The sequence below is a fragment of the Rhinatrema bivittatum genome, chromosome 10, assembly GCF_901001135.1.
Source record: "Rhinatrema bivittatum chromosome 10, aRhiBiv1.1, whole genome shotgun sequence".
Lineage (NCBI taxonomy): Eukaryota > Metazoa > Chordata > Amphibia > Gymnophiona > Rhinatrematidae > Rhinatrema > Rhinatrema bivittatum.
In genome coordinates, this window is record NC_042624.1 from 43045322 (window position 1) to 43059319 (window position 13998).

Consider the following 13998-nt stretch of genomic DNA (forward strand, 5'->3'; position numbering starts at 1 on the left):
ACTCTGTGAGGGCCATGGCGAGTTCAGTAGCACACCTACGCTCTGTGCCGCTTCCTGCCATTTGCAGGGCTGCCACCTGGAGTTCTTGCCATACCTTTACAGCCCATTATTGCTTAGACAAAGCTGGAAGACAAGATTCCATCTTCAGCCAGTCTGTCTTGCGCAACCTATTTACAACTTGACATACCAACACCCTTCCCCCCTGCCTGTTAGGGTTCAGGATGCCCTCCGCTAAATTCTACTCCAGTCCTAGTGCCTTTGCACCCCTGGGTGCATTTGGTACATACTCTGACATCCTCAGCTCGGTACTCACCCATACGTGAGGACTACGATCTTGCTTGTCCTGTGAGAAAGCAAGTGGTGCTTACCTGTAACAGGTGTTCTCACAGGACAGCAGGATGTTAGTCCTCATGAAACCCACCCCCCCACAGCGTTGGGTTCATTACCTTCCTTATTTTAGTTTTCAGTACTTCCTGTAGCTTTTAAACAAGACTGAAGGGGGACCCCTGCTGCCTGCATGGTTAGGGCAATGCTGGGCATGCCCAGTAGTATTTGCCAGTCAAAGTTCTAGAAACTTTGACAAGTGTTCCATGATTGGGCTCCATCCTGTGATGTCTAACATCATGCTGTCCTGTGAGAACACCTGTTACAGGTAAGCAACATTTGCTTATTCTGTTTTATTCACCATTCCCTTCATAACATTGTTTGTTTGTTTTACCACCATGACACACGAAGCTGACAATTTTAATGTATTATCCATGATGCTGCCTAGATCTTTTTCCTGGGTTTGAACTCCTACTATGGATCCTACCCTTGTGTAACTACAGCATAGGGAAAATAACCTATCTTCATCACCTTTCACTTGTCAACATTACATTTCATCTGTCATTTAGGTACCTAATGTTTCTGTCTTGCAAGGTCCTGCTACAATTTATCATAACCACTTGTGATTGAACAAGGCTGAATAATTTTGTCTTATCTACAACTTTGATCATCTCAGTAGTTGTACGCCTTATATATCATTTATAAATATAGTAAAAAGGACCAGCTCCATTAGGCATTTCCACATTCTACCATTTTCCATTGAGAAAATGGACCATTTAATTCTAACTTGCACAACTGAAGACTATGTAAATATTGTTAATAAAACTATTTTAATAAACTTTTAACCTACATTGTTTTTTACACTAATAAATGGCAATTGGTGCCTGGCAGATGCAGTTTCCTGTCTTAACCCATTTGCAAGCTAGAAGGACAGCCCCTCCTAGCCTATGCCTTTTTTTTTTTTGTTTTCTTAGACACCTTGCAGGAAGGACTTTGGATTTACAAAAGGTATTTGTCAAACACTACATCAACCTGTTCATTTTTATCAACATTTAACTCCTTCAAAAAGTTGTAGCAGATTTGGAAGGCAAGGCTTCCTATGGCTAAAGCCATGCTGTGTCCCTTTCAACCTTATCTACATCTTTAGTCTTTAGAATAGTTGCCCCAGCACGAGCTGCCTTCCATAAGACCAGTACAACTTCATCTATAAATCCATATCAGGTTTCCATGCCATTCTCATGCAGGTGTTTAATGCGCTCCATGTTCTAGGTGCAGACTTATTGTGAGATTTTAATCATTCATAATCTCACTGTTGTGACTTGGTGGGAATATGGCCCTGTGTAAATCAGTCAAATGCTTCATTTATATCAGCTAAGTAATTTCACCATAATTTACTTTAGAACAGGCAGGCCAAACCACACAACTATGTTTAAGTACACCAAGCAGTAGATGGAGGCTACTAAGACTCACATACTCCTGCCCTGACAGCATTCCTGGCAAAGCTTAACTAGGACCACAAACTTCAATTGTTAAATTTTAACACATCAACTTTTCGCTGAATTTCTCCACCAACCAGGAAGGTAGGAAGAAAGGATAGTGGAAAAGAAAAGCCTGATTTACCAGGTCCCTACATGCTACAGGTCTCCCATGCCCACCTCTGGAACTATGAACTTTAAAAGTGACAGAATATGCAACCAAAGGTAGGAATGTGGACTGGCCTAGAGGAAAGGAGATTACCAAGTAAGTAATTTCACTTTCCTCTTTATCCAGGCAAGCCTATCTCCATAGAACTGGGATATACCAAAGCTATTTCCTCTTAGGGCAGGAGGCTGCCTAAGCTCCCTTTAACCACTTCCAGCAGCAAAAGAAAAAAAAAAAAACACACCTTGTTTTGAGCTGCATCAAAGCTCCAGTCTGAGAGGGCTGGTAAAGCAAAATTGCTTACCTTGTAATAGGTGTTATCCCAGGACAGCAGGATGTAGTCCTCACATATGGGTGACATCGGTAATGGAGCCCTATGTACGGAAAAACTTCTTTAAAAGTTTCCATGAAACTTTTGAATGGCACCAGAGTGCCTACTGAGCATGCCCAGCATGCCATGATATTCCCTGCCACAGGGGTCTCCCTTCAGTCTTGTTTTGTAGCAATAAGCGTTAGCCAAAAATAAAATAATAAAAACGTATCGGACCCAACTCCGCGGGGTGGCGGGTGGGTTTCGTGAGGACTACATCCTGCTGTCCTGGGATAACACCTATTACAAGGTAAGCAATTTTGCTTTATCCCAGGACAAGCAGGATGCTAGTCCTCACATATGGGTGATTAGCAAGCTAGAGGCTGAGTCATTTTGAGGTGAGCAACAGTGAAGTATTGTTGTTGAAATGAATCAGCCGAAATCACAGCAGGTTGGATGTAGAAGGAGTTGGGGTTACACTGGAAACAAGTTCTTTAAGACTGATTGTCCATATACTGAATCTTGTCTTCCTTCTTTGTCTAGGCAGTAGTGAGCTGCAAAGGTGTGAAGAGAAGTCCATGTTGCTGCTTTACAAATGTCCAGAATAGGTACAGAGCGAAGGTGTGCTACTGAAGCTGACATTGCTCTGACTGAGTGTGCTTTTACTCGCCCTTGAACAGTAAGGCCTGCTTTGTCATAACAAAATTGTATGCAATCTGCTAGCCAGTTAGACAGAGTATGCTTACCCACTGCTTTGCCTGGTTTGTTTGGATCATAGGATACAAACAGCTGACTTGATTTCCTTTGGGCTGTTGTGCGGTTTAAATAGAAGGACAACGCACATTTACAGTCCAAAGTGTGTAAGGCTCTTTCTCCCTGGTGAGAGTGAGGCCTAGGAAAGAATGTAGGTAAAACTATTGATTGGTTCAAGTGAAATTCCGTGACAACCTTAGGAAGGAATTTTGGATGTGTACGGAGGACTACCTGTCATGGAGGAACTTTGTAAAAGGTTCGTATGTGACTAGCGCTTGTAATTCACTGACCCTTCTAGCTGATGTAATGGCTATGAGAAAAACCGTTTTCCAAGTAAGGTATTTAAGGTCACAAGTATTTATGGGTTCAAAAGGAGAACGCATAAGTCTAGTTAATACTACGTTCAGGTCCCATTGTATGCTTGGGGAATGAACTGGAGGTTTAATGTGAGTTAGGCCTCTCATGAATTTACTGACGAGAGGCTGTGTGGAGATAGATGCATCTCCCAGCTTGTTATGGTAAGCTGAGATTGCACTTAAGTGTACCCTTACAGAAGACGTCTTAAGACCAGAGTCTGAGAGATGGTAAAGGTAATCGAATAGCGAGGTAGTGGGGCAAGTGAAAGGATCTAAATCTTTCTGAGTGCACCACAGTGTAAACAGTTTCCATTTGTAGGAATAATTCTTTCTAGTGGAAGGTTTACGTGCAGCTATAAGTACTTGAGATATGGCGGATGGAAGGTTGAGAGGCTGTAAGATCAGGCTTTCAACATCCATGCTGTCAGGGATTGAAGGTTGGGATGGCGCAACTGACCCTGTTCTTGAGTTATGAGATTGGGAGCTACTCCCAGGCGAATTGGATCCCTGACAGAGATCTAGCAGTGTGGGAAACCATACTTGTCGAGGCCAATATGGGGCTATGAGTATCATTGTCCCCTTGTCCTGTTGTAGCTTCACTAGAGTCTTGGTTATGAGTGGTATCTGAGGATACGCGTATAACAGGCCTGAATTCCAATGGCGAGCAAAGGCGTCCCTTGGTAGGCTGTTGGACTGCCAGAGGAGAGAGCAGTAATTGTTCACTTTGTAGTTCAAGTGGGATGCAAAGAGATCTATTGGCGGTTGACCCCAACGCTGAAATATCTTGGTTGTTAGCAATGGGTCCAGAGACCACTCGTGTGGTTGGAAGTGACGGCTGAGGCGATCCGCTACTGTGTTGTGGATGCCTGCTAGGTAGGTGGCTCATAGCAGAATTGAGTGTGCTAGGGCCCAGTCCCAAATTTGAGCTGCTTCCTGACAAAGGAGGTACGACTCTGTGCCTCCCTGCTTGTTGATGTACCACATGGCTACTGTGTTGTCCGTTTGGATCAGAACAGTTTTGTGTGATAGGCAGTCTTTGAATGCATGAAGTGCATAACGTATAGCTCGAAGCTCCAGGAAATTTATTTGAAAAGAGGCTTCGAGCTGTGTCCACTTGCCCTGTGTTTTTGGATGACCAATATGTGCTCCCCACCCTAAGGTGGATGCATCTGTAGTCAAAGTCACTTGTGGAACTGGTTGCTGGAAAGGTAGGCCCTTGAGCAGGTTGTTCATTGATGTCCACCAGAGGAGCGCAGATTTGAGCTCTGGTGTGATGTGAATAGGAGTGGACATTGGTTGAGTGGCTTGTATCCACTGTGCTTTGAGTGTCCATTGTAGAAGTCTCATGGTCAATCTGGCCATGGGAGTTACATGAACCGTGGAAGCCATGTGGCCTAGAAGAATGAGGCACTGGTGAGCTGTTACCTGGAATTGGTTGCGAAGATTGTGAGTCAACAGTACAAGTGTTTGAGCACGGTCTCTTGGAAGAAAAGCTGTTGCTATTGCAGTGTTTAGTTCTGCACCTATGAACTGTATCAGATGAGTTGTGACAGATGGGATTTCTGGTAGTTGATGAGAAATCCCAAGGAGTGAAGCACTTAGATGGTGAGCTTGAGAGAAGTGAGAGCTCCTTCTTTTGATTGACTTTTGATGAGCCAATCGTCCAGATAAGGGAACACGTGCACTCTTTGCTTGTGGAGGTGTGCCACTGCTGCAGCCATGCACTTTGTGAATACTCGTGGTGCTGATGCAAGGCTGAATTGGCAGCACTCTGTATTGAAAATGCTGATCCAGTACCCGAAAACGCAGGTACTGGCGATGAGGAGGAAAAATGGGAATGTGAGCATATGCATCTTGAAGATCCAGAGAGCAGAGCCAATCTCCCCTTTGAAGAAGAGGCAGAATGGTGCCTAGGGATACCATTCTGAATTTTTCTTTTTTGAGAAATTTGTTGAGATTTCTGAGGTCTAGAATGGGTCGAAGGCCTCCTGTTTTCTTTGGAATGAGGAAATATCTGGAGTAGAATCCTCTGCCCTTTTGAGGTCCAGGAACTGGTTCTATGGCTCTGGCTCTCAGAAGGGTGGATAATTCTGTTTGAAAAATTATGGAGTGTTGATTTATTGTGCAAGAGTGAAGTGGTGGATTTTCCATTGGGATAGTTAAAAAATCCAGCCTGTAACCGTGAGTTGTGATGGATAATACCCACTGGTCGGTGGTGATGGAGGTCCAATTGTTGTGGAAGTACTGTATGCGACCTCCTACTGGTGTTTCTGGGAACGGGTTGATCTGGCTGCTGCTCTCTGGGGCTTTTCAGAAACCAGAAGTGGTTGCAGTTTGTGGAGGTGGTTGAGCCCTTACAGGCCTTTGTCTAGGCTGCTGGCGTTGCGTTGGGCGGCTAGCTCTTGGCCTACCTGCTGGGGGGTAATATTGACGTGGGCGATAATAAGGCTGTCGAGTGTCACGCCTTGGAAATTTCCTGGCAGAAGGCTGGGTCTCTTGTGGTTGGGACGACAACTGTTTCAAAGTCTCAGTGTGGTCCTTTAGGGTTGCCACAGCTTCTTTTATTTTCTCACCAAAGAGATTGTCCCCTGAGCAAGGTAGATCTGCCAAATGTTCTTGAACCTCTGGGTGTAGATCAGAGGCTTTGAGCCATGCCCATCTTCTTGCTGCAATACCTGATGCTGAGAGCCTTGCAGCAGTTTCAAAACAATCGTAGGTTGCTCAAACCTCGTGTTTCCCAGTCAAGGCCCTTATGAACTATGTCCTGTAAGGATTCCTGATATTGCTCAGGAAGAGAGAGAGAGAGTTCCTGAACCTGCTTCCAAAGGTTCCTTTGGTACTAGTTCATGTACAGCTGGTAAGATGAAATTTTTGAAACCAGCATTGAACCTTGAAAGATTTTTCTTCCCAGGTTATCCAAGAGCCTACTCTCTTTCCCAGGTGGTACAGAGGAGTGAGATTTTTGCCGCTTTGCTTTCTTTTGAGCGGATTCCACGACCACTGATTGGTGGGGCAACTGTATTTTCTGGAACCCTGGAATAGGTTGCACCAGACGTGTTGATGCTGCTCTTTTATTAACTGCAGATACTGAACCCAGATGCTCCCAAATTCTATATTGTAGTTCCTGGAACACCTCATGAACCGGGACTGCTAACATCTCCTTGGGAGGGTCCACAAACTGGAGGACTTCCAAGGTCTTCTGTCGTGCATCCACTTCCGTTTGAATGGGAAAGGGAATGGTGTCAGCCATCTCTTTAACAAAGTTGGTAAAAGAGAGGTCCTCAGGAGGAGATTTCCTGTGGTCATCTGGTGGAGAAGGCTCTGAAAATATTTCCTCATCAGATGAAAATTCAGAGCTGGTGTCTATAGGAATCTCATGTGTGTGATGAGGATGAGATGGTAAGACTGGAGAACGAGGCCTTGGGGGTCTTGGAACTCCAGATGGGCCTGGAATCGGGTCCACTGGAATCTTCTTATTGAGGATGTCCAGTAATGTGTCCAGTTTGGTAAAAACTGGATGTAACCCAGATATATCCTCCTTGGTCACCGGTGCTGGCATCAGAGATATCTGTGCGGGCACCGGTGTAGGTACCGGTGGATGGATCGGTGGAGGTACGGGAGTAGGCATCGATGTCGGTTCCCGTGCCCTCGTCGGTGTCTGCGGCATCGATGGTGATGGCTCTGCCGGTGATGGAACGGGTATCGGTGGAGTTGTCGCATCACTTAGAGCCTGCTGCACCGCTTGACGGATAAAGGCGTCAAGTTCCGCTCTCACAGCTGGTGATAACAGAGCAGCTGTGGAGGGAGGCGGTGATGGCGATGCCAATACAACCTCAGAGCCCTGAGGAGGTATGGAGCCCGTCACAGATATCAGTGGGGATCGCCCTTCACTAGGCCTCGGAGCCTCAGTCCCCGTCCGGGGTTTCTTTGCCGGCGAGGCCGTGTCCTCCGATGGATTGTCGGTCATCGTTACCTGGCGTCTCCGATGCCGGTGGTGGTGCTTTTCCTTCTGTTTTTCGCTCCCCAAGGTTGATGCTTTTGAAGACACCGAAGGGGACGGCGTTGAGGCATCTCCTGCCTCCGGACGTTTCTTCTTTAGGGTTAGTTGACGTACGGAAGCGGATGGAGAAGATTGCGCTGAGGTCGAGGGCTGTGGAAGCAATTGGATGTTAAATAATTGCTCCATCTTTTCGGCCCGAAGACGACGACCTTTTGCTGTCATTTCCGCACATGATTTACATGTTTGGATATTGTGGTCTTTGCCGAGGCAAAGAACACATTCGAAATGAGGGTCGGTAATCGACATAGTCCTCGCGCAGTTTGGGCACTTTTTGAAGCCCGAGGCCATGGCGCCGGACAGCCATCGACGGCGATAAGCCGAAAAATATCGTTCCCGGCCGGGAATCGACAACGGAAAAAGTTATAGGAAGGGAAACCCTTGCGGACGGAGTAATTTTTTTCCGAAAATACGAATTTTTTTCGCTAGGTGAAATTCACCTCAGGACTCCAATTTAGCCCACGATGCTAACAGCTTTGCGGAAAAAAGAAGACTGAAGGGAGACCCCTGTGGCAGGGAATATCATGGCATGCTGGGCATGCTCAGTAGGCACTCCGGTGCCATTCAAGAGTTTCATGGAAACTTTTAAAGAAGTTTTTCCGTACATAGGGCTCCATTACCGATGTCACCCATATGTGAGGACTAGCATCCTGCTTGTCCTGGGATAACTGCTCTTGGCTAGATTGACCACCGCACCAAGCTCCTGCAGCAACTGAACTACCCTGGAAGACACTGCAACTCCCAGACCTTGATTTGGCCCTGCTTAACCAGTCCTCTAAATACAGATGGCTCAAGATGCCTTCCTTGCAAAGTGCTGCTGCTGCTACCACCAACATAACATTGGAGAAAGTTCTTGGTGCCATATCCAAACTGAATGGAAACTGGTACCATCACTGGACCACCATACAATATAGAAAACATTGATGTTCTTTCCAGATTGGAATGTGCACATAGGCTTCCATCAGGATTAGAATAGCAAGACATGTTAAGATTACTTACCTGGTAATCTCCTTTTCCTTAGTGTATGCAGATGGACTCAAAACAAATGGGTATAGTGTGCTCGTGCCAGCAGTTGGAGACTGATCTGACGTCAGCACAGGTACATATACCCCCACAGGAAGTGAAGCAATTCAGTAATCTTCCTTGCAAAAGCTGTTATAGCCATATGTGTACTGACCGATCGATTAATCAACAGGATTACCCTGACCAATTGATGGTAGCTGGAGACCGCCAGTGTTCTCAACCGGAAGGCATCGACACCCAGCAGGGTGGGAGCCCTATTATAAGCAAAACATGGCTTACTGTGAGTCAGCGAATCCCCATGTATACCGGCAGCCGGGCGGGATGCTGAGTCCATCTGCATACACTAAGGAAAAGGAGATTACCAGGTAAGTAATCTTAACGTTTCCTAGCGTGTAGCAGATGGACTCAAAACAAATGGGATGGACAAAAGCTACTCCCGGACTGGGCGGGAGGCTGCCAGAGGACCGTTTAGGATTGCCCTCGCAAATGCTGTGTCCTCCCTGGCCTGAACGTCCAGACGGTAGAATCTGGAGAAGGTATGGAGGGAGGACCACGTCGCCGCCTTGCATATCTCTGCAGGCGACAGCAGCTTAGCTTCTGCCCAAGAGGCTAATTGAGCTCTGGTAGAATGAGCCTTGACCTGTAGAGGTGGTGGTTTTCCTGCTTCTACATAGGCTGCCTTGATAACTTCTTTAATTCAGTGGGCGATGGTCGGCCGTGAGGCCGCTTCCCCTTGCTTCTTCCTGCTGTGCAGGATGAACAAGTGGTCCATCTTTCGTACTGCTTCTGACATTTCCAGATATCTGGACAGCAGTCTGCCGATGTCGAGATGATGTAGTATTCGACCTTCTTCCGATTTCTTCAAACCTGCCGTAGTAGGCAAGGATATGGTTTGGTTGAGGTGAAAGTGTGAGACCACTTTGGGTAAAAAGGAAGGAACTGTACGAAGATGGATGGCCTCTGGAGTGATTCTGAGAAATGGATCTCGACAGGATAGTGCTTGCAGCTCTGAGATGCGGCGTGCTGAACACACGGCCAGCAAGAACACCATCTTCAAGGTTAATAAACGGAGAGACAGGCCTCGAAGGGGCCTGAAGGCTGATCCCACTAGAAATTCCAATACTAGGTTAAGGTTCCACAAGGGCACTGGCCACTTCAGTGGCAGGCGAATGTGCTTGACTCCTTTCAGGAAGCATGAAACGTCTGGGTGCTGGGCAATGGATTTGCTGTCACGTCTGGGACCGTAGCAAGACAGCGCTGCTACCTGTACCTTGATGGAGCTGAGGGACAGACCCTTCTGAAGTCCATCTTGTAGGAAGTCGAAAATGACAGGAATCTTTGCGGTATGCGAATTGGTGTTCTGAGAATTGCACCAGGCTTCAAAAATTCTCCAGATCCTGATATATGTTAGTGATGTGGAGAACTTGCGTGCTTGGAGGAGTGTATCTATCACCGGCTCTGAGTATCCTCTTTTCTTCAGACTAGCCCTCTCAATGGCCAGACCGTAAGAGAGAATTGAGCTGGATCCTCGTGGAGAATGGGGCCTTGCCGTAGCAGGTCCCGGTATGGAGGCAGAGGAAGCGGATTCCCTGCCAGTAGTCTTCTCATGTCTGCGTACCAGGGTCTTCTTGGCCAGTCCGGGGCCACTAGAAGAACTAGACATCTGTGTCGCTGAATCCTGTGAACAATGGCGCCCAACAGGGGCCATGGAGGAAATGCATATAGTAGGATCCCCTGAGGCCATGGCTGTACCAGGGCATCCATCCACTGAGCTCAAGGATCCCACCTGCGGCTGAAATATCTGGGAACTTGAGCATTGGACCTGTCTGCTAATAGGTCCATGGCTGGTGTCCCGCAGTGATCCACAATTATCTGAAACGCTGTGGGTGACAGCTGCCATTCTCCCGGGTTTAGGCTTTCTCTGCTGAGGAAGTCTGCTGCAGTGTTGTCCTTCCCAGCGATGTGTACGGCGGAGATGTCCTGAAGATTGGCCTCTGCCCAAATCATATGGGGAGTTATTTCTAGGGACACCTGTTGGCTTCTGGTTCCGCCCTGTCGATTGATGTACGCCACTGTGGTGGTGTTGTCTGACATCACTCTGACCGCTCTGTTGCGAAGTCTGTGGGCAAATCGCAGGCATGCTAGCCTGACTGCCCGTGCCTCTAGTCGGTTGATGGTCCACCGTCCTTGGGCGGTGAGCTCCTCGCAGTGCGCTCCCCATCCGTTCAGGCTGGCATCTGTGGTGAGCAGAATCCAGGTTGGGGAGGACATTCTTGACCCCCGGCTCAAGTGGCCGGGCTGTAACCACCAGCGTAGTTCCTTCGCACTCTGGCTGGTAGAGGCAGGCGAATAGTGTAGTCCTGTGATCGTGGACTCCATCGAGATAGAAGGGCGCGTTGCAATGGTCTCATATGAGCCCGCGCCCATGGCACCACCTCCAGGGTGGATGTCATGAGGCCGAGGACTTTGAGATAATCTCGAGCTGTGGGCCGGCTGGCGCTCAGCAAGACCTGCAGATGAGACCAGAGTTTTGACTTTCTTTTGGAGGTCAGGCTAACCTTGTCTTCCTGGGTGTCGAATTGGACCCCTAGGTATTCCAGCAACTGGGATGGCTGTAGAGAACTCTTCTTTATGTTGACTACCCATCCTAGGCTTTCCAGAAGAGCTATAACTCTGTTGGTTGTCCGGTGACCCTCTTCCAGTGACTTTGCCCTGATCAGCCAATCGTCCAGGTAGGGATGGATGAGGATTCCTTCCTGAGTGCCGCTGCCACTACAACTGTTACCTTGGTAAAGATCCACGGTGCGGTGGCTAACCTGAAGGGTAAGGCCCGGAACTGGAAGTGCTGATTCAGGACTTTGAAGCGTAAATAGTGCTGATGATCCCGATGGATTGGGATATGCAGGTAGGCCTCTGACAGATCTAGGGAGGTGAGAAACTCCCCTGGCTGTACCAAATTCTTGACAGACTGTAGAGTTTCCATGCGAAAGCTGGGGACCCGTAGGTGTCGGTTGACTGACTTGAGGTCCAGAACGGGCCTGAAGGTGCCCTCCTTCTTGGGTACTATGAAATAAATGGAATAATGCCTAGAAGGTACCTCTTCCGCAGGTACTGGGATTATGGCTTTTAGGGCCAGGAGCCCCTGTAAGGTCACTTCTAGTGCCACTGCCTTGAGTGTCGAACAAGGAGATTCCACAAACTTGTTCGGCGGAAGCCGAAAGAAATCCAGGTAATATCCTTTCTGGATGATGGCGAGGACCCACTGGTCCGAAGTGATCTCGACCCACCTGCGGTAGAAGAGGGTTAGCCTGCCCCCTATGGCTGCTACCCTCGGATGGGTTGGCTGATTGTCATTGTGGGTTACGGCCGGGGCCAGAACCCGGGCCGGTCCTCTTCTTGGTGTACTTAGCCCGAAAGGGCTGGTTCCTGGCCTGAGAACGAGGTGCCTGATAGCGAGACCGGTAAGGGTTGAAGCGCTGCGAGTTTCTACCTCTAGATGGTCTAGAAACAGAACACTGGTTCCTCCTTGACCTGTCTTCTGGTAGACGGGGCAACGGAGAAGCACCCCATTTAGTAGCCCAATTCTCAAGGTCGCTGCCGAATAGTAGGGAACCCTTAAAGGGCATTCTTGTGAGTCAAGTAGAATTTGGAAAACACGCTCAGCGAGCGTGGGTAGCTCCAAACTGCTTTGGAGACGGAAATTACTGAATTGCTTCACTTCCTGTGGGGGTATATGTACCCGTGCTGACGTCAGATCCGTCTCCAACTGCTTGCACGAGCACACTATACCCATTTGTTTTGAGTCCATCTGCTAGGAAACTCCTTTCTGTACAGCTATTATCACTGATTGCATGGATTGCATGGGTGACCCATTCTGAAATGGGTCACCCATAAAAAACCTATTGACATGCTTCAGCTCTAGAAGTGGCAGAAAAATAAATGGACTTTCCGGTACTGGTACGAGCCATTTTAATGCAATCAGTTGCCGTAATGTGAACATAGTGGCCTCTTTTCCTCAGAATGACAGAGAAACCATAAACGTCTCTGAAATGGGCTGTACAAACTCCATGGCATTATCATACTTGACAACATCAAGTACTCCCTGATCAGAGGTAATTTGAGTCCACCCTGATAAAAGTGAGACAGCCATCTATCTCTGGTACTGAAGGATGGGCCCCCAAAACTTCATTGCCATGAACTGGAAGCTCTAGCTGCAGAGGTCCCTTCTTCTTGCCACAAAAGGCATGAGACCTACCACAGGCAGAGTTCTCTGACCTCCAGATGCCCTGCTTGGGTGAAGCCTTCTAGAATCACAAAACCAGCCCCTAGAGGAGACCACAAAGCAGCTTTACTATTTTCCAGTAACTGAGGAATCTTTGAATCTCCTCCGCTATTGGCTCTTTTTCTCCAACTCATCACCAAACAAGAGACAGCTTTTGAAAGGTTAGTCAAATTTAACCAAGATGGTATCCACCAACCAGTTGCACAACCAGGGAAGATGCTGAGCTGCCATTATGGAAGCTACACCCTAGCCATGGTACATGCCAAAACATAGCCCACATCTGCCAAAAATGCTGTACCTGGTTCAAGAAAGGAGCTATTCTCTTCCAGTTCCTCCTGGGACAAATGCAAACTGGTACGTGCCACACTGTAGTAGCAAGCATAAAGCTGCAGGTTCATGACCATAGCTTGAAAGGCCTGCTTCAGCATAGACTATTTTCCGAGCTTCAGCATCCTTAAGAGCAGCTCTATCTTCCCCAGGAACAGTGGTTCTCATAATGACAGAGCACACCAGTACATCCACCCTGGGAAATCAAAATTATTCTCTTGCCTGAGAGGTCAGATGGTACATATCTGCCCAGAATTAGCTCCCTTAAACTTAGCTCCCTTAAGTTTCTGCATTGCTTCATCCAGAGGGAAAAAAAAACAGATGCCTTCCATAAACTGACCATAAGGGCCTTCCTTGGAGGCTTAAAGGAATCCAAATTCTCTTCATCCAGCAGATAACTCGTTCGTATGGAAGTCTCTAGGAATAGGATTTGTGTGCGTCCCTCTCAGGAAGAATCTCCCCATCCTCTAAAGCAGCCTCCCCAGCCCCCACTGGGAAAGACCTGATCTCATCTAATGAGTCTTCCAGAATGATCGTCGTCAATTTCCTCCCAGTCCCTATCATTTACCATCTGAACCCTGTCACATGCAGGAGGGGAACAGAATGCTTTCTGTTTCAGGCAGAAGCCCGAGCTGCAGGGGAAATTGCCACAGATGCTGAACACAGAACTTCCTGCCCCATACAAAAAAAGCTGTAGGCCTTACAAAAAACAAAAAAAAAAAACCAACTCTGTCCAGGAAAGGATGGACAAATCCATTCCAGGCACCAGGAGAGCGGGCAAACCTCAATGGGATCCAGAGGGGAGGTGATTTAGTTCTCTTTCCATGGTGGTCTCAGGAGGGCCTCTTCCCCTATGGGGGAACTTCCTCTATTGGCTCCCTGGACCAGGACTGATATCTTCCTTCATGGAGACCTGCCCCCAGCC